This window comes from Phyllopteryx taeniolatus, unplaced genomic scaffold, assembly GCF_024500385.1.
Source record: "Phyllopteryx taeniolatus isolate TA_2022b unplaced genomic scaffold, UOR_Ptae_1.2 contig_26, whole genome shotgun sequence".
In the NCBI taxonomy this organism is placed as follows: domain Eukaryota; kingdom Metazoa; phylum Chordata; class Actinopteri; order Syngnathiformes; family Syngnathidae; genus Phyllopteryx; species Phyllopteryx taeniolatus.
Window position 1 is genome coordinate 877,690 of NW_026903184.1, and position 26,966 is coordinate 904,655.

Here is a 26,966-nt window from a genome sequence, read left to right on the forward strand (position 1 = left end):
CCGAAACACAAGCGTCGAAGCATTTCGTTTCGCTCCAGTAGTAGGCCTTTATTGACTAAATTGTAACATGACGACCTATGTGATTTCGGCAGAACTTTTGAACACTTACGTTTGAGCTAGTAGGCTGACATTCGACACACACGATCGTTGTGAATCCACCTTTCAGATAAGGTCTCTTCCAAGCCTCTCGGACTTCGTGCGGACGAGAGGCGACCGTCAAAGCATTCAGTTTCGCTCCAGTAGTAGGACTTTATTGACTAAATTGTAACATGACGACCTATGTGATTTCGGCAGAACTTTTGAACACTTAAGTTTGAGCTAGTAGGCTGACATTCGACACACTCGATCGTTGTGAATCCACCTTTCAGATGAGGTCTCTTCCAAGCCTCTCGGACGGTCGTGCGGCCGAAGAGGCGACCGTCAAAGCATTCAGTTTCGCTCCAGGAGTAGGCCTTTATTGACTAAATTGTAACATGACGACCTATGTGATTTCGGCAGAACTTTTGAACCCTTACGTTTGAGCTAGTGGGCTGACGTTCGACACACCCGATCGTTGTGAATCCACCTTTCAGATGAGGTCTCTTCCAAGCCTTTCGGAGGTCGTGCGGCCGAACCATGAGCGTCAAAGCATTCCGTTTCGGTCCAGTAGTAGGCCTTTATTGACTAAATTGTAACATGACGACCTATGTGATTTCGGCAGAACTTTTGAACACTTAAGTTTGAGCTAGTAGGGCTGACATTCGACACACTCGATCGTTGTGAATCCACCTTTCAGATGAGGTCTCTTCCAAGCCTCTCGGACTTCGTGCGGCCGAGCAGCGACCTGTCAAAGCATTCAGTTTCGCTCCAGGAGTAGGCCTTTATTGACTGAATTGTAAAATGACGACCTTTGTGATTTCGGCAGAACTTTTGAACCCTTAAGTTTGAGCTAGTGGGCTGACGTTCGACACACTCGATCGTTGTGAATCCACCTTTCAGATGAGGTCTCTTCCAAGCCTCTCGGACTTCGTGCTGACGAGAGCGACTGTCAATGCATTCAGTTTCGCTCCAGGAGTAGGCCTTTATTGACTAAATTGTAACATGACGACCTATGTGATTTCGGCAGAACTTTTGAACCCTTAAGTTTGAGCTAGTGGGCTGACGTTCGACACACTCGATCGTTGTGAATCCACCTTTCAGATGAGGTCTCTTCCAAGCCTCTCGGAGGTCGTGCGGCCGAAACACGAGCGTCGAAGAATTCCGTTTCGCTCCAGTAATAGGCCTTTATTGACTAAATTGTAACATGACTACCTTTGTGATTTCGGCAGAACTTTTGAACCCTCAAATTTGAGCTAGTGGGCTGACGTTCGAAACACTCGATCGTTGTGAATCCACCTTTCAGATGAGGTCTCTTCCAAGCCTCTCGGACTTTGTGCGTCCGAGCAGCGACTGTCAAAGCATTCAGTTTCGCTCCAGGAGTAGGCCTTTATTGACTAAATTGTAACATGACGACCTATGTGATTTCGGCAGAACTTTTCAACCCTTAAGTTTGAGCAACTGGGCTGACGTTCGACACACTCGATCGTTGTGAATCTCCCTTTCAGATGAGGTCTCTTCCAAGCCTCTCGGAGGTCGTGAGGCCGAAACACGAGCGTCGAAGCATTCCGTTTCGCTCCAGTAGTAGGCCTTTATTGACTAAATTGTAACATGACGACCTATGTGATTTCGGCAGAACTTTTGAACCCTTAAGTTTGAGCTTGTGGGCTGACGTTCGACACACTCGATCGTTGTGAATCCACCTTTCAGATGAGGTCTCTTCCAAGCCTCTCGGATGTCATGCGGCCGAAACAAGAGCGTCGAAGCATTCCGTTTCGCTCCAGTAGTAGGCCTTTATTGACTAAATTGTAACATGACGACCTATGTGACCATCAAAGCATTCAGTTTCGCTCCAGGAGTAGGCCTTTATTGACTAAATTGTAACATGACGACCTATGTGATTTCGGCAGAACTTTTCAACCCTTAAGTTTGAGCAACTGGGCTGACGTTCGACAGACTCGATCGTTGTGAATCCACCTTTCAGATGAGGTCTCTTCCAAGCCTTTTGGAGGTCGTGCGGCCGAAACACGAGCGTCGAAGCATTCCGTTTCGCTCCAGTAGTAGGCCTTTATTGACTAAATTGTAACATGACGACCTATGTGATTTCGGCAGAACTTTTCAACCCTTAAGTTTGAGCAACTGGGCTGACGTTCAACACACTCGATCGTTGTGAATCCACCTTTCAGATGAGGTCTCTTCCAAGCCTCTCGGTGGTCGTGCGGCCGAAACACAAGCGTCGAAGCATTTCGTTTCGCTCCAGTAGTAGGCCTTTATTGACTAAATTGTAACATGACGACCTATGTGATTTCGGCAGAACTTTTGAACCCTTAAGTTAGAGCTAGTGGGCTGACGTTCGACACACACGATCGTTGTGAATCCACCTTTCCGATAAGGTCTCTTCCAAGCCTCTCGGACTTCGTGCGGCCGAGAGGCGACCGTCAAAGCATTCGCTTTCGTTCCAGTAGTAAGACTTTATTGACTAAATTGTAACATGACGACCTATGTGATTTCGGCAGAACTTTTGAACACTTACGTTTGAGCTAGTAGGCTGACATTCGACACACTCGATCGTTGTGAATCCACCTTTCAGATGAGGTCTCTTCCAAGCCTCTCGGACTTCGTGCGGAGAAGAAGCGACTGTCAAAGCATTCAGTTTCTCTCCAGGAGTAGGCCTTTATTGACTAAATTGTAACATGACGACCTATGTGATTTCGGCAGAACTTTTCAACCCTTAAGTTTGAGCAACTGGGCTGACGTTCGACACACGATCGTTGTGAATCCACCTTTCAGATGAGGTCTCTTCCAAGCCTTTCGGAGGTCGTGCGGCCGAAACACGAGCGTCGAAGCATTCCGTTTCGCTCCAGTAGTAGGCCTTTATTGACTAAATTGTAACATGACGACCTATGTGATTTCGGCAGAACTTTTGAACCCTCAAATTTGAGCTAGTGGGCTGACGTTCGACACACTCGATCGTTGAGAATCCACCTTTCAGATGAGGTCACTTCCAAGCCTCTCGGACTTCGTGCGGCCAAGCGGCGACCGTAATTGCATTCAGTTTCGCTCCAGGAGTAGGCCTTTATTGACAAAATTGTAACATGACGACCTATGTGATTTCGGCAGAACTTTTGAACACTTACGTTTGAGCTAGTAGGCTGACATTCGACACACCCGATCGTTGTGAATCCACCTTTCAGATGAGGTCTCTTCCAAGCCACTCGGCCTTCGTGCGGACGAGAGGCGACCGTCAAAGCATTCAGTTTCGCTCCAGGAGTAGGCCTTTATTGACAAAATTGTAACATGACGACCAATGTGATTTCGGCAGAACTTTTGAACCCTTAAGTTTGAGCGAGTGGGCTGACGTTCGACACACTCGATGGTTGTGAATCCACCTTTCAGGGGAGGTCTCTTCCATGTCTCTGGACGGTTGTGGGGCTGAGCAGCGACCGTCAAAGCATTCAGTTTCGCTCCAGGAGTAGGCCTTTATTGACTAAATTGTAACATGACGACCTATCTGATTTCGGCAGAACTTTTAAACACTTACGTTTGAGCTAGTAGGCTGACATTCGACACACTCGATCGTTGTGAATCCACCTTTCAGATGAGGTCTCTTCCAAGCCTCTCGGACTTCGTGCGGACGAGAGGCGACCGTCAAAGCATTCAGTTTCGCTCCAGTAGTAGGACTTTATTGACTAAATTGTAACATGACGACCTATGTGATTTCGGCAGAACTTTTGAACACTTAAGTTTGAGCTAGTAGGCTGACATTCGACACACTCGATCGTTGTGAATCCACCTTTCCGATGAGGTCTCTTCCAAGCCTCTCGGACTTCGTGCGGCCGAGAGGCGACCGTCAAAGCATTCAGTTTCGCTCCAGGAGTAGGCCTTTATTGACTAAATTGTAAAATGACGACCTTTGTCATTTCGGCAGAACTTTTGAACCCTTAAGTTTGAGCTAGTGGGCTGACGTTCGACACACTCGATCGTTGTGAATCCACCTTTCAGATGAGGTCTCTTCCAAGCCTTTCGGAGGTCGTGCGGCCGAAACACGAGCGTCGAAGCATTCAGTTTCGCTCCAGTAGTAGGACTTTATTGACTAAATTGTAACATGACGACCTATGTGATTTCGGCAGAACTTTTGAACACTTAAGTTTGAGCTAGTAGGCTGACATTCGACACACTCGATCGTTGTGAATCCACCTTTCCGATGAGGTCTCTTCCAAGCCTCTCGGACTTCGTGCGGCCGAGAGGCGACCGTCAAAGCATTCAGTTTCGCTCCAGGAGTAGGCCTTTATTGACTAAATTGTAAAATGACGACCTTTGTCATTTCGGCAGAACTTTTGAACCCTTAAGTTTGAGCTAGTGGGCTGACGTTCGACACACTCGATCGTTGTGAATCCTACTTTCAGATGAGGTCACTTCCAAGCCTCTCGGACTTCGTGCGGCCGAGCGGCGACCGTAATTGCATTCAGTTTCGCTCCAGTCGTAGGCCTTTATTGACTAAATTGTAACATGACGACCTATGTGATTTCGGCAGAACTTTTGAACCCTTAAGTTTGAGCTAGTGGGCTGACGTTCGACACATTCGATCGCTGTAAATCCACCTTTCAGATGAGGTCTCTTCCAAGCCTCTCGGAGGTTGTGCGGCCAAAACACGAGCCGAAGCATTCCGTTTCGCTCCAGTAGTAGGCCTTTATTGACTAAATTGTAACATGACGACCTATGTGATTTCGGCAGAACTTTTGAACACTTAAGTTTGAGCTAGTGGGCTGACGTTCGACACACTCGATCATTGTGAATCCACCTTTCAGATGAGGTCTCTTCCAAGCCTCTCGGACTTCGTGCGGCCGATAGGCGACAGTCAAAGCATTCGCTTTCTCTCCAGTAGTAGGACTTTATTGACTAAATTGTAACATGACGACCTATGTGATTTCGGCAGAACTTTTGAACACTTACGTTTGAGCTAGTAGGCTCACATTCGACACACTCGATCGTTGTGAATCCACCTTTCAGATGAGGTCTCTTCCAAGCCTCTCGGACTTCGTTCGGACGAGAGGCGACCGTCAAAGCATTCAGTTTCGCTCCAGGAGTAGGCCTTTATTGACTAAATTGTAACATGACGACCAATGTGATTTTGGCAGAACTTTTAAACCCTTAAGTTTGAGCTAGTGGGCTGACGTTCGACACACTCGATCGTTGTGAATCCTACTTTCAGATGAGGTCACTTCCAAGCCTCTCGGATGTCATGCGGCCGAAACACGAGCGTCGAAGCATTCCGTTTCTCTCCAGTAGTAGGCCTTTATTGACTAAATTGTAACATGACGACCAATGTGATTTCGGCAGAACTTTTGAACCCTTAAGTTTGAGCTAGTGGGCTGACTTTCGAAAGACTCGATCGTTCTGTATCCACCTTTCAGATGAGGTCTCTTCCAAGCCTCTCGGACTTCGTGCGTCCCAGCAGCGACTGTCAAAGAATTCAGTTTCGCTCCAGGAGTAGGCCTTTATTGATTAAATTGTAACATGACGACCTATGTGATTTCGGCAGAACTTTTGAACCCTCAAGTTAGAGCTAGTGGGCTGACGTTCGACACACTCGATCGTTGTGAATCCACCTTTCAGATGAGGTCTCTTCCAAGCCTCTCGGACTTCGTGCGGCCAAAATACAAGCGTCGAAGCATTCCGTTTTGCTCCAGTAGTAGGCCTTTATTGACTAAATTGTAAAATGACGACCTTTGTGATTTCGGCAGAACCTTTGAACCCTTAAGTTTGAGCTAGTGGGCTGACGTTCGACACACTTGATCGTTGTGAATCCACCTTTCAGATGATGTCTCTTTCAAGCCTCTCGGATGTCATGCGGCCGAAACACAAGCGTCGAAGCATTCCGTTTCACTCCAGTAGTAGGCCTTTATTGACTAAATTGTAACATGACGACCTATGTGACTTCGCCAGAACTTTTGAACACTTAAGTTTGAGCTAGTGGGCTGACGTTCGACACTCTTGATCGTTGTGAATCCATCTTTCAGATGAGGTCTCTTCCAAGCCTCTCGGATGTCATGCGGCCGAAACACGAGCGTCGAAGCATTCCGTTTCGCTCCAGGAGTAGGCCTTTATTGACTAAATTGTAACATGACGACCTATGTGATTTCGGCAGAACTTTTCAACCCTTAAGTTTGAGCAACTGGGCTGACGTTCGACACACTCGATCGTTGTGAATCCACCTTTCAGATGAGGTCTCTTCCAAGCCTCTCGGAGGTCGTGCAGCCAAAACATAAACGTCGAAGCATTCCGTTTCGCTCCAGTAGTAGGCCTTTATTGACTAAATTGTAACATGACGACCTATGTGATTTCGGCAGAACTTTTGAACACTTACGTTTGAGCTAGTAGGCTGATATTCGACACACTCGATCGTTGTGAATCCACCTTTAAGATGAGGTCTCTTCCAAGCCTCTCGGACTTCGTGCGGACGAGAGGCGACCGACAAAGCATTCAGTTTCGCTCCAATAGTAGGACTTTATTGACTAAATTGTAACATGACGACCTATGTGATTTCGGCAGAACTTTTGAACCCTTAAATTTGAGCTAGTGGGCTGACGTTCGACACACTCGATCGTTGTGAATCCACCTTTCAGATGAGGTCTCTTCCAAGCCTCTCGGATGTCATGCGGCCGAAACACGAGCATCGAAGCATTCCGTTTCGCTCCAGTAGTAGGCCTTTATTGACTAAATTGTAACATGACGACCTATGTGACTTCGGCAGAAATTTTTAACACTTAGGTATGAGCTAGTAGGCTGACATTCGACACACTCGATCGTTGTGAATCCACCTTTAAGATGAGGTCTCTTCCAAGCCTCTCGGACTTGGTGCGGCCGAGCGGCGACCTTCAAAGCATTCAGTTTCGCTCCAGAAGTAGGCCTTTATTGACTAAATTGTAACATGACGACCAATGTGATTTCGGCAGAAGTTTTGAACCCTTAAGTTTGAGCTAGTTGCCTGATGTTCGACACTCTTGATCGTTGTGAATCCACCTTTCAGATGAGGTCTCTTCCAAGCCTTTCGGAGGTCGTGCGGCCGAAACACGAGCGTCGAAGCATTCCGTTTCGCTCCAGTAGTAGGCCTTTATTGACTAAATTGTAACATGACGACCTATGTGATTTCGGCAGAACTTTTGAACCCTCAAATTTTAGCTAGGGGGCTGACGTTCAACACACTCGATCGTTGTGAATCCAACTTTCAGATGAGGTCTCTTCCAAGCCTCTCGGACGTCGTGCGGCCGAGCAGCGACTGTCAAAGCATTCAGTTTCGCTCCAGGAGTAGGCCTTTACTGACTAAATTGTAACATGACGACCTATGTGATTTCGGCAGAACGTTTCAACCCTTAAGTTTGAGCAACTGGGCTGACGTTCGACACACTCGATCGTTGTGAATCCACCTTTCAGATGAGGTCTCTTCCAAGCCTCTCGGTGGTCGTGCGGCCGAAACACAAGCGTCGAAGCATTTCGTTTCGCTCCAGTAGTAGGCCTTTATTGACTAAATTGTAACATGACGACCTATGTGATTTCGGCAGAACTTTTGAACCCTTAAGTTAGAGCTAGTGGGCTGACGTTCGACACACACGATCGTTGTGAATCCAGCTTTCCGATAAGGTCTCTTCCAAGCCTCTCGGACTTCGTGCGGCCGAGAGGCGACCGTCAAAGCATTCGCTTTCGTTCCTGTAGTAAGACTTTATTGACTAAATTGTAACATGACGACCTATGTGATTTCGGCAGAACTTTTGAACACTTACGTTTGAGCTAGTAGGCTGACATTCGACACACTCGATCGTTGTGAATCCACCTTTCAGATGAGGTCTCTTCCAAGCCTCTCGGACTTCGTGCGGACAAGAAGCGACTTTCAAAGCATTCAGTTTCTCTCCAGGAGTAGGCCTTTATTGACTAAATTGTAACATGACGACCTATGTGATTTCGGCAGAACTTTTCAACCCTTAAGTTTGAGCAACTGGGCTGACGTTCGACACACTCGATCGTTGTGAATCCACCTTTCAGATGAGGTCTCTTCCAAGCCTCTCGGAGGTCGTGCGGCCGAAACACGAGCGTCGAAGCATTCCGTTTCGCTCCAGTAGTAGGCCATTATTGACTAAATTGTAACATGACGACCTATGTGATTTCGGCAGAACTTTTGAACCCTCAAATTTGAGCTAGTGGGCTGACGTTCGACACACTCGATCGTTGTGAATCCACCTTTCAGATGAGGTCTCTTCCAAGCCTCTCGGACTTCGTGCGTCCGAGCAGCGACTGTCAAAGCATTCAGTTTCGCTCCAGGAGTAGGCCTTTATTGACTAAATTGTAACATGACGACCTATGTGATTTCGGCAGAACTTTTCAACCCTTAAGTTTGAGCAACTGGGCCGACGTTCGACACACGATCGTTGTGAATCCACCTTTCAGATGAGGTCTCTTCCAAGCCTTTCGGAGGTCGTGCGGCTGAAACACGAGCGTCGAAGCATTCCGTTTCGCTCCAGTAGTAGGCCTTTATTGACTAAATTGTAACATGACGACCTATGTGATTTCGGCAGAACTTTTGAACCCTCAAATTTGAGCTAGTGGGCTGACGTTCGACACACTCGATCGTTGTGAATCCACCTTTCAGATGAGGTCACTTCCAAGCCTCTCGGACTTCGTGCGGCCAAGCGGCGACCGTAATTGCATTCAGTTTCGCTCCAGGAGTAGGCCTTTATTGACAAAATTGTAACATGACGACCTATGTGATTTCGGCAGAACTTTTGAACACTTACGTTTGAGCTAGTAGGCTGACATTCGACACACCCGATCGTTGTGAATCCACCTTTCAGATGAGGTCTCTTCCAAGCCACTCGGACTTCGTGCGGACGAGAGGCGACCGTCAAAGCATTCAGTTTCGCTCCAGGAGTAGGCCTTTATTGACAAAATTGTAACATGACGACCAATGTGATTTCGGCAGAACTTTTGAACCCTTAAGTTTGAGCGAGTGGGCTGACGTTCGACACACTCGATGGTTGTGAATCCACCTTTCAGGGGAGGTCTCCCCCATGTCTCTGGACGGTTGTGGGGCTGAGCAGCGACCGTCAAAGCATTCAGTTTCGCTCCAGGAGTAGGCCTTTATTGACTAAATTGTAACATGACGACCTATCTGATTTCGGCAGAACTTTTGAACACTTACGTTTGAGCTAGTAGGCTGACATTCGACACACTCGATCGTTGTGAATCCACCTTTCAGATGAGGTCTCTTCCAAGCCTCTCGGACTTCGTGCGGACGAGAGGCGTCCGTCAAAGCATTCAGTTTCGCTCCAGTAGTAGGACTTTATTGACTAAATTGTAACATGACGACCTATGTGATTTCGGCAGAACTTTTGAACACTTAAGTTTGAGCTAGTAGGCTGACATTCGACACACTCGATCGTTGTGAATCCACCTTTCCGATGAGGTCTCTTCCAAGCCTCTCGGACTTCGTGCGACCGAGAGGCGACCGTCAAAGCATTCAGTTTCGCTCCAGGAGTAGGCCTTTATTGACTAAATTGTAAAATGACGACATTTGTCATTTCGGCAGAACTTTTGAACCCTTAAGTTTGAGCTAGTGGGCTGACGTTCGACACACTCGATCGTTGTGAATCCTACTTTCAGATGAGGTCACTTCCAAGCCTTTCGGAGGTCGTGCGGCCGAGCGGCGACCGTAATTGCATTCAGTTTCGCTCCAGTCGTAGGCCTTTATTGACTAAATTGTAACATGACGACCTATGTGATTTCGGCAGAACTTTTGAACCCTTAAGTTTGAGCTAGTGGGCTGACGTTCGACACATTCGATCGCTGTAAATCCACCTTTCAGATGAGGTCTCTTCCAAGCCTCTCGGAGGTTGTGCGGCCAAAACACGAGCCGAAGCATTCCGTTTCGCTCCAGTAGTAGGCCTTTATTGACTAAATTGTAACATGACGACCTATGTGATTTCGGCAGAACTTTTGAACACTTACGTTTGAGCTAGTAGGCTCACATTCGACACACTCGATCGTTGTGAATCCACCTTTCAGATGAGGTCTCTTCCAAGCCTCTCGGACTTCGTTCGGACGAGAGGCGACCGTCAAAGCATTCAGTTTCGCTCCAGGAGTAGGCCTTTATTGACTAAATTGTAACATGACGACCAATGTGATTTTGGCAGAACTTTTAAACCCTTAAGTTTGAGCTAGTGGGCTGACGTTCGACACACTCGATCGTTGTGAATCCTACTTTCAGATGAGGTCACTTCCAAGCCTCTCGGATGTCATGCGGCCGAAACACGAGCGTAGAAGCATTCCGTTTCTCTCCAGTAGTAGGCCTTTATTGACTAAATTGTAACATGACGACCAATGTGATTTCGGCAGAACTTTTGAACCCTTAAGTTTGAGCTAGTGGGCTGACGTTCGAAACACTCGATCGTTCTGTATCCACCTTTCAGATGAGGTCTCTTCCAAGCCTCTCGGACTTCGTGCGTCCCAGCAGCGACTGTCAAAGAATTCAGTTTCGCTCCAGGAGTAGGCCTTTATTGACTAAATTGTAACATGACGACCTATGTGATTTCGGCAGAACTTTTGAACCCTCAAGTTAGAGCTAGTGGGCTGACGTTCGACACACTCGATCGTTGTGAATCCACCTTTCAGATGAGGTCTCTTCCAAGCCTCTCGGACTTCGTGCGGCCAAAATACAAGCGTCGAAGCATTCCGTTTTGCTCCAGTAGTAGGCCTTTATTGACTAAATTGTAAAATGACGACCTTTGTGATTTCGGCAGAACCTTTGAACCCTTAAGTTTGAGCTAGTGGGCTGACGTTCGACACACTTGATCGTTGTGAATCCACCTTTCAGATGAGGTCTCTTTCAAGCCTCTCGGATGTCATGCGGCCGAAACACAAGCGTCGAAGCATTCCGTTTCGCTCCAGTAGTAGGCCTTTATTGACTAAATTGTAACATGACGACCTATGTGACTTCGCCAGAACTTTTGAACACTTAAGTTTGAGCTAGTGGGCTGACGTTCGACACTCTTGATCGTTGTGAATCCATCTTTCAGATGAGGTCTCTTCCAAGCCTCTCGGATGTCATGCGGCCGAAACACGAGCGTCGAAGCATTCCGTTTCGCTCCAGTAGTAGGACTTTATTGACTAAATTGTAACATGACGACCTATGTGATTTCGGCAGAACTTTTCAACCCTTAAGTTTGAGCAACTGGGCTGACGTTCGACACACTCGATCGTTGTGAATCCACCTTTCAGATGAGGTCTCTTCCAAGCCTCTCGGAGGTCGTGCAGCCAAAACATAAACGTCGAAGCATTCCGTTTCGCTCCAGTAGTAGGCCTTTATTGACTAAATTGTAACATGACGACCTATGTGATTTCGGCAGAACTTTTGAACACTTACGTTTGAGCTAGTAGGCTGATATTCGACACACTCGATCGTTGTGAATCCACCTTTAAGATGAGGTCTCTTCCAAGCCTCTCGGACTTCGTGCGGACGAGAGGCGAACGTCAAAGCATTCAGTTTCGCTCCAATAGTAGGACTTTATTGACTAAATTGTAACATGACGACCTATGTGATTTCGGCAGAACTTTTGAACCTTTAAGTTTGAGCTAGTGGGCTGACGTTCGACACACACGATCGTTGTGAATCCACCTTTCAGATGAGGTCTCTTCCAAGCCTCTCGGATGTCATGCGGCCGAAACACGAGCATCGAAGCATTCCGTTTCGCTCCAGTAGTAGGCCTTTATTGACTAAATTGTAACATGACGACCTATGTGACTTCGGCAGAAATTTTTAACACTTAGGTATGAGCTAGTAGGCTGACATTCGACACACTCGATCGTTGTGAATCCACCTTTAAGATGAGGTCTCTTCCAAGCCTCTCGGACTTGGTGCGGCCGAGCGGCGACCTTCAAAGCATTCAGTTTCGCTCCAGAAGTAGGCCTTTATTGACTAAATTGTAACATGACGACCAATGTGATTTCGGCAGAAGTTTTGAACCCTTAAGTTTGAGCTAGTGGCCTGATGTTCGACACTCTTGATCGTTGTGAATCCACCTTTCAGATGAGGTCTCTTCCAAGCCTCTCGGAGGTCGTGCGGCCGAAACACGAGCGACGAAGCATTCCGTTTCGCTCCAGTAGTAGGCCTTTATTGAATAAATTGTAAAATGACGACCTTTGTGATTTCGTCAGAACTTTTGAACCCTTAGGTTTGAGCAACTGGGCTGACGTTCGACACACTCGATCGTTGTGAATCCACCTTTCAGATGAGGTCTCTTCCAAGCCTCTCAGACTTCGTGCGTCTGAGCAGCGACTGTCATAGCATTCAGTTTCGCTCCAGGAGTAGGCCTTTATTGACTAAATTGTAACATGACGACCAATGTGATTTCGGCAGAACTTTTCAACCCTTAAGTTTGAGCAACTGGGCTGACGTTCGATACACTCGATTGTTGTGAATCCACCTTTCAGATGAGGTCTCTTCCAAGCCTCTCGGAGGTCGTGCGGCCGAAACACAAGCGTCGAAGCATTCCGTTTCGCTCCAGTAGTAGGCCTTTATTGACAAAATTGTAACATGACGACCTATGTGATTTCGGCAGAACTTTTGAACCCTTAAGTTAGAGCTAGTGGGCTGACGTTCGACACACTCGATCGTTGTGAATCCTACTTTCAGATGAGGTCTCTTCCAAGCCTCTCGGACTTCGTGCGGCCGAGAGGCGACCGTCAAAGCATTCGCTTTCGCTCCAGTAGTAGGACTTTATTGACTAAATTGTAACATGACGACCTATGTGGTTTCGGCAGAACTTTTGAACCCTCAAGTTTGAGCTAGTGGGCTGACGTTCGACACACTCGAACGTTGTGAATCCTACTTTCAGATGAGGTCTCTTCCAAGCCTCTCGGACTTCGTGCGGCCGAGCGGCGACCGTCAAAGCATTCAGTTTCGCTCCAGGAGTAGGCCTTTATTGACTAAATTGTAACATGACGACCTATGTGATTTCGGCAGAACTTTTGAACCCTTAAGTTAGAGCTAGTGGGCTGACGTTCGACACACTCGATCGTTGTGAATCCACCTTTCAGATGAGGTCTCTTCCAAGCCTCTCGGACTTCGTGCGGCCAAAATACAAGCGTCGAAGCATTCCGTTTTGCTCCAGTAGTAGGCCTTTATTGACTAAATTGTAAAATGACGACCTTTGTGATTTCGGCAGAACCTTTGAACCCTTAAGTTTGAGTTAGTGGGCTGACGTTCGACACACTTGATCGTTGTGAATACACCTTTCAGATGAGGTCTCTTTCAAGCCTCTCGGATGTCATGCGGCCGAAACACGAGCGTCGAAGCATTCAGTTTCGCTCCAGTAGTAGGCCTTTATTGACTAAATTGTAACATGACGACCTATGTGACTTCGGCAGAACTTTTGAACACTTAAGTTTGAGCTAGTAGGCTGACATTCAACACACTCGATCGTTGTGAATCCACCTTTCAGATAAGGTCTCTTCCAAGCCTCTCGGACTTCGTACGTCCGAGCAGCGACTGTCAAAGCATTCAGTTTCGCTCCAGGAGTAGGCCTTTATTGACTAAATTGTAACATGACGACCTATGTGATTTCGGCAGAACTTTTGAACCCTTAAGTTTGAGCTAGTGGGCTGACGTTCGACTCATTCGATCGCTGTAAATCCACCTTTCAGATGAGGTCTCTTCCAAGCCTCCCGGAGGTTGTGCGGCCAAAACACGAGCCGAAGCATTCCGTTTCGCTCCAGTAGTAGGCCTTTATTGACTAAATTGTAACATGACGACCTATGTGATTTCGGCAGAACTTTTGAACACTTACGTTTGAGCTAGTAGGCTCACATTCGACACACTCGATCGTTGTGAATCCACCTTTCAGATGAGGTCTCTTCCAAGCCTCTCGGACTTCGTTCGGACGAGAGGCGACCGTCAAAGCATTCAGTTTCGCTCCAGGAGTAGGCCTTTATTGACTAAATTGTAACATGACGACCAATGTGATTTTGGCAGAACTTTTAAACCCTTAAGTTTGAGCTAGTGGGCTGACGTTCGACACACTCGATCGTTGTGAATCCTACTTTCAGATGAGGTCACTTCCAAGCCTCTCGGATGTCATGCGGCCGAAACACGAGCGTCGAAGCATTCCATTTCTCTCCAGTAGTAGGCCTTTATTGACTAAATTGTAACATGACGACCAATGTGATTTCGGCAGAACTTTTCAACCCTTAAGTTTGAGCAACTGGGCTGACGTTCGATACACTCGATTGTTGTGAATCCACCTTTCAGATGAGGTCTCTTCCAAGCCTCTCGGAGGTCGTGCGGCCGAAACACAAGCGTCGAAGCATTCCGTTTCGCTCCAGTAGTAGGCCTTTATTGACAAAATTGTAACATGACGACCTATGTGATTTCGGCAGAACTTTTGAACCCTTAAGTTAGAGCTAGTGGGCTGACGTTCGACACACTCGATCGTTGTGAATCCTACTTTCAGATGAGGTCTCTTCCAAGCCTCTCGGACTTCGTGCGGCCGAGAGGCGACCGTCAAAGCATTCGCTTTCGCTCCAGTAGTAGGACTTTATTGACTATATTGTAACATGACGACCTATGTGGTTTCGGCAGAACTTTTGAACCCTCAAGTTTGAGCTAGTGGGCTGACGTTCGACACACTCGAACGTTGTGAATCCTACTTTCAGATGAGGTCTCTTCCAAGCCTCTCGTACTTCGTGCGGCCGAGCGGCGACCTTCAAAGCATTCAGTTTCGCTCCTGGAGTAGGCCTTTATTGACTAAATTGTAACATGACGACCAATGTGATTTCGGCAGAACTTTTGAACACTTACGTTTGAGCTAGTAGGCTGACATTCGACACACTCGATCGTTGTGAATCCACCTTGCAGATGAGGTCTCTTCCAAGCCTCTCGGAGGTCGTGCGGCCGAATCACGAGCGTCGAAGCATTCCGTTTCGCTCCAGTCGTAGGCCTTTATTGACTAAATTGTAACATGACGACCAATGTGATTTCGGCAGAACTTTTGAACACTTACGTTTGAGCTAGTAGGCTGACATTCGACACACTCGATCGTTGTGAATCCACCTTTCAGATGAGGTCTCTTCCAAGCCACTCGGACTTCGTGCGGACGAGAGGCGACCGTCAAAGCATTCAGTTTCGCTCCAGGAGTAGGCCTTTATTGACAAAATTGTAACATGACGACCTATGTGATTTCGGCAGAACTTTTGAACCCTTAAGTTTGAGCTAGTGGGCTGACGTTCGACACACTCGATCGTTGTGAATCCACCTTTCAGATGAGGTCTCTTCCAAGCCTCTCGGATGTCATGCGGGCGAAACACGAGCGTCGAAGCATTCCGTTTTGCTCCAGTAGTAGGCCTTTATTGACAAAATTGTAAAACGACGACCTTTGTGATTTCGGCAGAACTTTTGAACCCTTAAGTTTGAGCGAGTGGGCTGACGTTCGACACACTCGATGGTTGTGAATCCACCTTTCAGGGGAGGTCTCCCCCATGTCTCTGGACGGTTGTGGGGCCGAGCAGCGACCGTCAAAGCATTCAGTTTCGCTCCAGGAGTAGGCCTTTATTGACTAAATTGTAACATGACGACCTATGTGATTTCGGCATAACTTTTGAACACTTACGTTTGAGCTAGTAGGCTGACATTCGACACACTCGATTGTTGTGAATCCACCTTTCAGATGAGGTCTCTTCCAAGCCTTTCGGACTTCGTGCGGACGAGAGGAGACCGTCAAAGCATTCAGTTTCGCTCCAGTAGTAGGACTTTATTGACTAAATTGTAACATGACGACCTATGTGATTTCGGCAGAACTTTTGAACACTTAAGTTCGAGCTAGTAGGCTGACAATTGACACACTCGATCGTTGTGAATCCACCTTTCCGATGAGGTCTCTTCCAAGCCTCTCGGACTTCGTGCGGCCGAGAGGCGACCGTCAAAGCATTCAGTTTCGCTCCACGAGTACGCCTTTATTGACTAAATTGTAACATGACGACCAATGTGATTTCGGCAGAACTTTTGAACCCTTAAGTTTGAGCTAGTGGGCTGACGTTCGACACTCTTGATCGTTGTGAATCCACCTTTCAGATGAGGTCTCTTCCAAGCCTCTCGGAGGTCGTGCGGCCGAAACACGAGCGTCGAAGCATTCCGTTTCGCTCCAGTAGTAGGCCTTTATTGACTAAATTGTAAAATGACGACCTTTGTGATTTCGGCAGAACTTTTGAACCCTTAAGTTTGAGCTAGTGGGCTGACGTTCGACACACTCGATCGTTGTGAATCCACCTTTCAGATGAGGTCTCTTCCAAGCCTCTCGTACTTCGTGCGGCCGAGCGGCGACCTTCAAAGCATTCAGTTTCGCTCCTGGAGTAGGCCTTTATTGACTAAATTGTAACATGACGACCAATGTGATTTCGGCAGAACTTTTGAACACTTACGTTTGAGCTAGTAGGCTGACATTCGACACACTCGATCGTTGTGAATCCACCTTGCAGATGAGGTCTCTTCCAAGCCTCTCGGAGGTCGTGCGGCCGAATCACGAGCGTCGAAGCATTCCGTTTCGCTCCAGTCGTAGGCCTTTATTGACTAAATTGTAACATGACGACCTATGTGATTTCGGCAGAACTTTTGAACACTTACGTTTGAGCTAGTAGGCTCACATTCGACACACTCGATCGTTGTGAATCCACCTTTCAGATGAGGTCTCTTCCAAGCCTCTCGGACTTCGTTCGGACGAGAGGCGACCGTCAAAGCATTCAGTTTCGCTCCAGGAGTAGGCCTTTATTGACTAAATTGTAACATGACGACCTATGTGATTTCGGCAGAACTTTTGAACCCATAAGTTTGAGCTAGTGGGCTGACGTTCGACACACTCGATCGTTGTGAATCCTACTTTCAGATGAGGTCACTTCCAAGCCTATCGGATGTCATGCGGCCGAAACACCAGCGTCGAAGCATTCCGTTTCTCTCCAGTAGTAGGCCTTTATTGACTAAATTGTAACATGACGACCAATGTGATTTCGGCAGAACTTTTGAACACTTACGTTTGAGCTAGTAGGCTGACATTCGACACACTCGATCGTTGTGAATGCACCTTTCAGATGAGGTCTCTTCCAAGCCTCTCGGACTTCGTGCGGCCGAGCGGCGACCTTCAAAGCATTCAGTTTCGCTCCAGTAGTAGGCATTTATTGACTAAATTGTAACATGACGACCTATGTGATTTCGGCAGAACTTTTCAAACCTTAAGTTTGAGCAACTGGGCTGACGTTCGACACACTCTATCGTTGTGAATCCACCTTTCAGATGAGGTCTCTTCCAAGCCTCTCGGAGGTCGTGCGGCCAAAACACAAGCGTCGAAGCATTCCGTTTCGCTCCAGTAGTAGGCCTTTATTGACTAAATTGTAACATGACGACCTATGTGATTTCGGCAGAACTTTTGAACACTTACGTTTGAGCTAGTAGGCTGACATTCGACACACTCGATCGTTGTGAATCCACCTTTCAGATGAGGTCTCTTCCAAGCCTCTCGGATGTCATGCGGGCGAAACACGAGCGTCGAAGCATTCCGTTTTGCTCCAGTAGTAGGCCTTTATTGACAAAATTGTAAAACGACGACCTTTGTGATTTCGGCAGAACTTTTGAACCCTTAAGTTTGAGCGAGTGGGCTGACGTTCGACACACTCGATGGTTGTGAATCCACCTTTCAGGGGAGGTCTCCCCCATGTCTCTGGACGGTTGTGGGGCCGAGCAGCGACCGTCAAAGCATTCAGTTTCGCTCCAGGAGTAGGCCTTTATTGACTAAATTGTAACATGACGACCTATGTGATTTCGGCATAACTTTTGAACACTTACGTTTGAGCTAGTAGGCTGACATTCGACACACTCGATTGTTGTGAATCCACCTTTCAGATGAGGTCTCTTCCAAGCCTTTCGGACTTCGTGCGGACGAGAGGCGACCGTCAAAGCATTCAGTTTCGCTCCAGTAGTAGGACTTTATTGACTAAATTGTAACATGACGACCTATGTGATTTCGGCAGAACTTTTGAACACTTAAGTTCGAGCTAGTAGGCTGACAATTGACACACTCGATCGTTGTGAATCCACCTTTCCGATGAGGTCTCTTCCAAGCCTCTCGGACTTCGTGCGGCCGAGAGGCGACCGTCAAAGCATTCAGTTTCGCTCCACGAGTACGCCTTTATTGACTAAATTGTAACATGACGACCAATGTGATTTCGGCAGAACTTTTGAACCCTTAAGTTTGAGCTAGTGGGCTGACGTTCGACACTCTTGATCGTTGTGAATCCACCTTTCAGATGAGGTCTCTTCCAAGCCTCTCGGAGGTCGTGCGGCCGAAACACGAGCGTCGAAGCATTCCGTTTCGCTCCAGTAGTAGGCCTTTATTGACTAAATTGTAAAATGACGACCTTTGTGATTTCGGCAGAACTTTTGAACCCTTAAGTTTGAGCTAGTGGGCTGACGTTCGACACACTCGATCGTTGTGAATCCACCTTTCAGATGAGGTCTCTTCCAAGCCTCTCGTACTTCGTGCGGCCGAGCGGCGACCTTCAAAGCATTCAGTTTCGCTCCTGGAGTAGGCCTTTATTGACTAAATTGTAACATGACGACCAATGTGATTTCGGCAGAACTTTTGAACACTTACGTTTGAGCTAGTAGGCTGACATTCGACACACTCGATCGTTGTGAATCCACCTTGCAGATGAGGTCTCTTCCAAGCCTCTCGGAGGTCGTGCGGCCGAATCACGAGCGTCGAAGCATTCCGTTTCGCTCCAGTCGTAGGCCTTTATTGACTAAATTGTAACATGACGACCTATGTGATTTCGGCAGAACTTTTGAACACTTACGTTTGAGCTAGTAGGCTCACATTCGACACACTCGATCGTTGTGAATCCACCTTTCAGATGAGGTCTCTTCCAAGCCTCTCGGACTTCGTTCGGACGAGAGGCGACCGTCAAAGCATTCAGTTTCGCTCCAGGAGTAGGCCTTTATTGACTAAATTGTAACATGACGACCTATGTGATTTCGGCAGAACTTTTGAACCCATAAGTTTGAGCTAGTGGGCTGACGTTCGACACACTCGATCGTTGTGAATCCTACTTTCAGATGAGGTCACTTCCAAGCCTATCGGATGTCATGCGGCCGAAACACCAGCGTCGAAGCATTCCGTTTCTCTCCAGTAGTAGGCCTTTATTGACTAAATTGTAACATGACGACCAATGTGATTTCGGCAGAACTTTTGAACACTTACGTTTGAGCTAGTAGGCTGACATTCGACACACTCGATCGTTGTGAATGCACCTTTCAGATGAGGTCTCTTCCAAGCCTCTCGGACTTCGTGCGGCCGAGCGGCGACCTTCAAAGCATTCAGTTTCGCTCCAGTAGTAGGCATTTATTGACTAAATTGTAACATGACGACCTATGTGATTTCGGCAGAACTTTTCAAACCTTAAGTTTGAGCAACTGGGCTGACGTTCGACACACTCTATCGTTGTGAATCCACCTTTCAGATGAGGTCTCTTCCAAGCCTCTCGGAGGTCGTGCGGCCAAAACACAAGCGTCGAAGCATTCCGTTTCGCTCCAGTAGTAGGCCTTTATTGACTAAATTGTAACATGACGACCTATGTGATTTCGGCAGAACTTTTGAACACTTACGTTTGAGCTAGTAGGCTGACATTCGACACACTCGATCGTTGTGAATCCACCTTTCAGATGAGGTCTCTTCCAAGCCTCTCGGACTTCGTGCGGACGAGAGGCGACCGTGAAAGCATTCAGTTTCGCTCCAGTAGTAAGACTTTATTGACTAAATTGTAACATGATGACCTATGTGATTTCGGCAGAACTTTTGAACCCTTAAGTTTGAGCTAGTGGGCCGACGTTCGACACACTCGATCGTTGTGAATCCACCATTCAGATGAGGTCTTTTCCAAGCCTCTCGGATGTCATGCGGCCGAAACACGAGCGTCGAAGCATTCCGTTTCACTCCAGTAGTAGGCCTTTATTGGCTAAATTGTAACATGACGACCTATGTGACTTCGGCAGAACTTTTGAACACTTAAGTTTGAGCTAGTGGGCTGACGTTCGACACTCTTGATCGTTGTGAATCCACCTTTTCAGATGAGGTCTCTTCCAAGCCTCTCGGAGGTCGTGCGCCCAAAACACAAGCGTCCAAGCATTCCGTTTCGCTCCAGTAGTAGGCCTTTATTGACTAAATTGTAACATGACGACCTATGTGATTTCGGCAGAACTTTTGAACACTTACGTTACAATTTTCGTGCGGCCGAGCGGCGACCGTAATTGCATTCAGTTTCGCTCCAGGAGTAGGCCTTTATTGACAAAATTGTAACATCATGACCTATGTGATTTCGGCAGAACTTTTGAACACTTACGTTTGAGCTAGTAGGCTGACATTCGACACACTCGATCGTTGTGAATCCACCTTTCAGATGAGGTCTCTTCCAAGCCTCTCGGACTTCGTGCGGACGAGAGGCGACCGTCAAAGCATTCAGTTTCGCTCCAGTAGTAGGACTTTATTGACTAAATTGTAACATGACGACCTATGTGATTTCGGCAGAACTTTTGAACACTTACGTTTGAGCTAGTAGGCTGACATTCGACACACTCGATCGTTGTGAATCCACCTTTCAGATGAGGTCTCTTCCAAGCCTCTCGGACTTCGTGCGGACGAGAGGCGACCGTCAAAGCATTCAGTTTCGCTCCAGTAGTAGGACTTTATTGACTAAATTGTAACATGACGACCTATGTGATTTCGGCAGAACTTTTGAACCCTTAAGTTTGAGCTAGTGGGCTGACGTTCGACACACTCGATCATTGTGAATCCTACTTTCAGATGAGGTCACTTCCAAGCCTCTCGGACTTCGTGCGGCCGAGCGCGAGAGTAATTGCATTCAGTTTCGCTCCAGGAGTAGGCCTTTATTGACAAAATTGTAACATGACGACCTATGTGATTTCGGCAGAACTTTTGAACCCTTAAGTTTGAGCTAGTAGGCTGTCGTTCGACACACTCGATCGTTGTGAATCCACCTTTCAGATGAGTTCTCCTCCAAGCCTCTCGGACTTCGTGCGGCCGAGAGGCGACCGTCGAAGCATTCCGTTTCTCTCCAGTAGTAGGCCTTTATTGACTAAATTGTAACATGACGACCTATGTGACTTCGGCAGAACTTTTGAACACTTAAGTTTGAGCGAGTGGGCTGACGTTCGACACACTCGATGGTTGTGAATCCACCTTTCAGGGGAGGTCTCCCCCATGTCTCTGGACGGTTGTGGGGCCGAGCAGCGACCGTCAAAGCATTCAGTTTCGCTCCAGGAGTAGGCCTTTATTGACTAAATTGTAACATGACGACCTATGTGATTTCGGCATAACTTTTGAACACTTACGTTTGAGCTAGTAGGCTGACATTCGACACACTCGATCGTTGTGAATCCACCTTTCAGATGAGGTCTCTTCCAAGCCTTTCGGACTTCGTGCGGACGAGAGGCGACCGTCAAAGCATTCAGTTTCGCTCCAGTAGTAGGACTTTATTGACTAAATTGTAACATGACGACCTATGTGATTTCGGCAGAACTTTTGAACACTTAAGTTCGAGCTAGTAGGCTGACAATTGACACACTCGATCGTTGTGAATCCACCTTTCCGATGAGGTCTCTTCCAAGCCTCTCGGACTTCGTGCGGCCGAGAGGCGACCGTCAAAGCATTCAGTTTCGCTCCACGAGTACGCCTTTATTGACTAAATTGTAACATGACGACCAATGTGATTTCGGCAGAACTTTTGAACCCTTAAGTTTGAGCTAGTGGGCTGACGTTCGACACTCTTGATCGTTGTGAATCCACCTTTCAGATGAGGTCTCTTCCAAGCCTCTCGGAGGTCGTGCGGCCGAAACACGAGCGTCGAAGCATTCCGTTTCGCTCCAGTAGTAGGCCTTTATTGACTAAATTGTAAAATGACGACCTTTGTGATTTCGGCAGAACTTTTGAACCCTTAAGTTTGAGCTAGTGGGCTGACGTTCGACACACTCGATCGTTGTGAATCCACCTTTCAGATGAGGTCTCTTCCAAGCCTCTCGTACTTCGTGCGGCCGAGCGGCGACCTTCAAAGCATTCAGTTTCGCTCCTGGAGTAGGCCTTTATTGACTAAATTGTAACATGACGACCAATGTGATTTCGGCAGAACTTTTGAACACTTACGTTTGAGCTAGTAGGCTGACATTCGACACACTCGATCGTTGTGAATCCACCTTGCAGATGAGGTCTCTTCCAAGCCTCTCGGAGGTCGTGCGGCCGAATCACGAGCGTCGAAGCATTCCGTTTCGCTCCAGTCGTAGGCCTTTATTGACTAAATTGTAACATGACGACCTATGTGATTTTGGCAGAACTTTTGAACACTTACGTTTGAGCTAGTAGGCTCACATTCGACACACTCGATCGTTGTGAATCCACCTTTCAGATGAGGTCTCTTCCAAGCCTCTCGGACTTCGTTCGGACGAGAGGCGACCGTCAAAGCATTCGGTTTCGCTCCAGGAGTAGGCCTTTATTGACTAAATTGTAACATGACGACCTATGTGATTTCGGCAGAACTTTTGAACCCATAAGTTTGAGCTAGTGGGCTGACGTTCGACACACTCGATCGTTGTGAATCCTACTTTCAGATGAGGTCACTTCCAAGCCTATCGGATGTCATGCGGCCGAAACACCAGCGTCGAAGCATTCCGTTTCTCTCCAGTAGTAGGCCTTTATTGACTAAATTGTAACATGACGACCAATGTGATTTCGGCAGAACTTTTGAACACTTACGTTTGAGCTAGTAGGCTGACATTCGACACACTCGATCGTTGTGAATCCACCTTTCAGATGAGGTCTCTTCCAAGCCACTCGGACTTCGTGCGGACGAGAGGCGACCGTCAAAGCATTCAGTTTCGCTCCAGGAGTAGGCCTTTATTGACAAAATTGTAACATGACGACCTATGTGATTTCGGCAGAACTTTTGAACCCTTAAGTTTGAGCTAGTGGGCTGACGTTCGACACACTCGATCGTTGTGAATCCACCTTTCAGATGAGGTCTCTTCCAAGCCTCTCGGATGTCATGCGGGCGAAACACGAGCGTCGAAGCATTCCGTTTTGCTCCAGTAGTAGGCCTTTATTGACAAAATTGTAAAACGACGACCTTTGTGATTTCGGCAGAACTTTTGAACCCTTAAGTTTGAGCGAGTGGGCTGACGTTCGACACACTCGATGGTTGTGAATCCACCTTTCAGGGGAGGTCTCCCCCATGTCTCTGGACGGTTGTGGGGCCGAGCAGCGACCGTCAAAGCATTCAGTTTCGCTCCAGGAGTAGGCCTTTATTGACTAAATTGTAACATGACGACCTATGTGATTTCGGCATAACTTTTGAACACTTACGTTTGAGCTAGTAGGCTGACATTCGACACACTCGATTGTTGTGAATCCACCTTTCAGATGAGGTCTCTTCCAAGCCTTTCGGACTTCGTGCGGACGAGAGGCGACCGTCAAAGCATTCAGTTTCGCTCCAGTAGTAGGACTTTATTGACTAAATTGTAACATGACGACCTATGTGATTTCGGCAGAACTTTTGAACACTTAAGTTCGAGCTAGTAGGCTGACAATTGACACACTCGATCGTTGTGAATCCACCTTTCCGATGAGGTCTCTTCCAAGCCTCTCGGACTTCGTGCGGCCGAGAGGCGACCGTCAAAGCATTCAGTTTCGCTCCACGAGTACGCCTTTATTGACTAAATTGTAACATGACGACCAATGTGATTTCGGCAGAACTTTTGAACCCTTAAGTTTGAGCTAGTGGGCTGACGTTCGACACTCTTGATCGTTGTGAATCCACCTTTCAGATGAGGTCTCTTCCAAGCCTCTCGGACTTCGTTCGGACGAGAGGCGACCGTCAAAGCATTCAGTTTCGCTCCAGGAGTAGGCCTTTATTGACTAAATTGTAACATGACGACCTATGTGATTTCGGCAGAACTTTTGAACCCATAAGTTTGAGCTAGTGGGCTGACGTTCGACACACTCGATCGTTGTGAATCCTACTTTCAGATGAGGTCACTTCCAAGCCTATCGGATGTCATGCGGCCGAAACACCAGCGTCGAAGCATTCCGTTTCTCTCCAGTAGTAGGCCTTTATTGACTAAATTGTAACATGACGACCAATGTGATTTCGGCAGAACTTTTGAACACTTACGTTTGAGCTAGTAGGCTGACATTCGACACACTCGATCGTTGTGAATGCACCTTTCAGATGAGGTCTCTTCCAAGCCTCTCGGACTTCGTGCGGCCGAGCGGCGACCTTCAAAGCATTCAGTTTCGCTCCAGTAGTAGGCATTTATTGACTAAATTGTAACATGACGACCTATGTGATTTCGGCAGAACTTTTCAAACCTTAAGTTTGAGCAACTGGGCTGACGTTCGACACACTCTATCGTTGTGAATCCACCTTTCAGATGAGGTCTCTTCCAAGCCTCTCGGAGGTCGTGCGGCCAAAACACAAGCGTCGAAGCATTCCGTTTCGCTCCAGTAGTAGGCCTTTATTGACTAAATTGTAACATGACGACCTATGTGATTTCGGCAGAACTTTTGAACACTTACGTTTGAGCTAGTAGGCTGACATTCGACACACTCGATCGTTGTGAATCCACCTTTCAGATGAGGTCTCTTCCAAGCCTCTCGGACTTCGTGCGGACGAGAGGCGACCGTGAAAGCATTCAGTTTCGCTCCAGTAGTAAGACTTTATTGACTAAATTGTAACATGATGACCTATGTGATTTCGGCAGAACTTTTGAACCCTTAAGTTTGAGCTAGTGGGCCGACGTTCGACACACTCGATCGTTGTGAATCCACCATTCAGATGAGGTCTTTTCCAAGCCTCTCGGATGTCATGCGGCCGAAACACGAGCGTCGAAGCATTCCGTTTCACTCCAGTAGTAGGCCTTTATTGGCTAAATTGTAACATGACGACCTATGTGACTTCGGCAGAACTTTTGAACACTTAAGTTTGAGCTAGTGGGCTGACGTTCGACACTCTTGATCGTTGTGAATCCACCTTTTCAGATGAGGTCTCTTCCAAGCCTCTCGGAGGTCGTGCGCCCAAAACACAAGCGTCCAAGCATTCCGTTTCGCTCCAGTAGTAGGCCTTTATTGACTAAATTGTAACATGACGACCTATGTGATTTCGGCAGAACTTTTGAACCCTTTAGTTTGAGCTAGTGGGCTGACGTTCGACACACTCGATCGTTGAGAATCCACCTTTCAGATGATGTCTCTCCCAAGCCTCTCGGACTTCGTGCGTCCGAGCAGCGACTGTCAAAGCATTCAGTTTCGCTCCAGGAGTAGGCCTTTATTGACTAAATTGTAACATGACGACCTATGTGATTTCGGCAGAACTTTTCAACCCTTAAGTTTGAGCAACTGGGCTGACGTTCGACACACTCGATCGTTGTGAATCCACCTTTCAGATGAGGTCTCTTCCAAGCATCTCGGAGTTCGTGCGGCCGAAACACAAGCGTCGAAGCATTCCGTTTCGCTCCAGTAGTAGGCCTTTATTGACTAAATTGTAACATGACGACCTATGTGATTTCGGCAGAACTTTTGAACCCTTAAGTTAGAGCTAGTGGGGATGACGTTCGACACACTCGATCGTTGTGAATCCACCTTTCCGATAAGGTCTCTTCCAAGCCTCTCGGACTTCGTGCGGCCGAGAGGCGACCGTCAAAGCATTCGCTTTCGCTCCAGTATTAGGACTTTATTGACTAAATTGTAACATGACGACCTATGTGATTTCGGCAGAACTTTTGAACACTTACGTTTGAGCTAGTAGGCTGACATTCGACACACTCGATCGTTGTGAATCCACCTTTCAGATGAGGTCTCTTCCAAGCCTCTCGGACTTCGTGCGGACGAGAGGCGACCGTCAAAGCATTCAGTTTCGCTCCAGTAGTAGGACTTTTTTGACTAAATTGTAACATGACGACCTATGTGATTTCGGCAGAAGTTTTGACCCTTAAGTTTGAGCTAGTGGGCTGACGTTCGACACTCTTGATCATTGGGAATCCACCTTTCAGATGAGGTCTCTTCCAAGCCTCTCGGAGGTCGTGCGGCCGAAACACGAGCGTCGAAGCATTCCGTTTCGTTTACAGTAGTAGGCCTTTATTGACTAAATTGTAACATGACGACCTATGTGACTTCGGCAGAACTTTTGAACACTTAAGTTTGAGCTAGTAGGCTGACATTCGACATTCTCGATCGTTGTGAATCCACATTTCAGATGAGGTCTCTTCCAAGCCTCTCGGATGTCATGCGGCCGAAACACGAGCATCGAAGCATTCCGTTTCGCTCCAGTAGTAGGCCTTTATTGACTAAATTGTAACATGACGACATATGTGACTTCGGCAGAACTTTTGAACACTTAAGTATGAGCTAGTAGGCTGACATTCGACACACTCGATCGTTGTGAATCCACCTTTCAGATGAGGTCTCTTCCAAGCCTCTCGGACTTGGTGCGGCCGAGCGGCGACCTTCAAAGCATTCAGTTTCGCTCCAGAAGTAGGCCTTTATTGACTAAATTGTAACATGACGACCAATGTGATTTCGGCAGAAGTTTTGAACCCTTAAGTTTGAGCTAGTGGGCTGACGTTCGACACTCTTGATCGTTGTGAATCCACCTTTCAGATGAGGTCTCTTCCAAGCCTCTCGGAGGTCGTGCGGCTGAAACACGAGCGACGAAGAATTCCGTTTCGCTCCAGTAGTAGGCCTTTATTGACTAAATTGTAAAATGACGACCTTTGTGATTTCGGCAGAACTTTTGAACCCTTA